Source organism: Chenopodium album, chromosome 1 (genome assembly GCF_948465745.1).
Source record: "Chenopodium album chromosome 1, dcCheAlbu1.1, whole genome shotgun sequence".
Taxonomy (NCBI): domain Eukaryota; kingdom Viridiplantae; phylum Streptophyta; class Magnoliopsida; order Caryophyllales; family Amaranthaceae; genus Chenopodium; species Chenopodium album.
In genome coordinates this window covers 39,223,933-39,225,292 of record NC_137834.1, presented here as the reverse complement: position 1 = coordinate 39,225,292, position 1,360 = coordinate 39,223,933, and the positions used below count along the sequence as shown (strand labels likewise).

Here is a 1,360-nt window from a genome sequence, read left to right as displayed (position 1 = left end):
GGTTTCGGACTTATTGGAGTTGACGATCTCCTAGATCGTTAAGGGGTGTAACCTTCACCTCGTGAACGGTTTACAAGCTCCTAAAACTTGTTGGCGACTCTTTTGCTCTATCTTCTTTCCCTTTGGTCGCCACTGTACTTAAGTGTATGATCAAAGTGGGGTTCAAGCTAGGGGTAATGCTTGAAATATTCCCTACAGTAGTTTAGGATTATAAATGATTAATTTGATTAGGGTATTGTTTAACGACCTATCTCACCCTCGATCAAATTTTGGCGCCGTTGCTGGGGAAGCGGCTTGTTTAGCGTCTACTTTTGCTTTTGTTAGAGTCATTTTTCTTGCTTTTCTTTTTATTTTGTTTGTTTCATCATCCTTGTCATTGATAATTGTTTTCTTAGCTTTGTTGAATGCTTAGGAGGTCTCAAGGACCACCCACACATCAAATTGACCACGAGATTGACCAAACTTTGTGACAAGTCCGTAGGCTTTATCAAGAAGAGGGAAGAGGTCTTGGTGCCATAGTTGATAGTGAGAGTGATTCTTACTCTTCAAGTTCGCAAAGCAGATCAATGGTGGGACAAGAAGATGATGTTTTGTTTTGTAAGTTCGAAAATCCGGAAGATTATGAGCTCACGGGAGGGATTTTGCTACCCGTCACAGAAACCAACTTCTCAATCCATCCCCAATATACTAGAATGGTCCAATCGGAGCAATTTTTCGGAAGTGCAAGTGAGAACCCCATTGAATATTTGGACCAATTCCTTGAGTTGTGCGCGATGATGTAAACCAATGAAGTGAGCCAAGACTACATTCACATGCATCTCTTCTAGCAATATCTCATCGGAAGAGCAAAGAAATGGCTAATGCAAGTAAAGCCTAACTCTCTCACAACATGGAGGGAGATGGTAAAGGCGTTCTTGAAGCGATTCATCTCCGAGGAGAAGACCGCCGAAATGAGAAGGAAGATCGCATCATTTAAGCAAGAAGCCGATGAAAGTCTTGTTAAAGCTTGGGAGAGATTCAAAGAGTTGGTGCAAGCGTGTCCTCACTATGAGTACAATCAAGGGTTGCTCATGCGGTTTTTCTACGACGGATTGGAGCCCATGTCAAGAGCTAACTTGGATGCGGGGGTGGATGGTCAATTAATCAAAATCCCCCTAAATCAAGTTGAAGCAACAATAAAAGAGGTAGCAAAGAAATAATCTTGGGGGGGGGGGCGAAGAAGGAATGCTCCAAAAAGAGGTGGTATTTACGAATTGGAGAAGGTTGATCAATTGCAACATCAAATTGATCAACTAACAAAAGGGCTTTCCAAGTTGAACAAGAGTGTGAACGCAAGTGCAAGTGGTGGAGCAAGCTCCTC

The 1,360-nt window shown here is 42.5% G+C and overlaps 1 non-coding gene across 1 annotated transcript; it reads right to left on the bottom strand.

Moving 5' to 3' along the window:
• Window positions 1–947: 947 nt before the first annotated feature.
• On the bottom strand, window positions 948–1,055 carry LOC145566182 (small nucleolar RNA R71). The gene has a single exon (XR_014095376.1). It is a non-coding gene; the product is annotated as a small nucleolar RNA R71 (small nucleolar RNA).
• Between the last annotated feature and the right edge of the window lie 305 nt (window positions 1,056–1,360).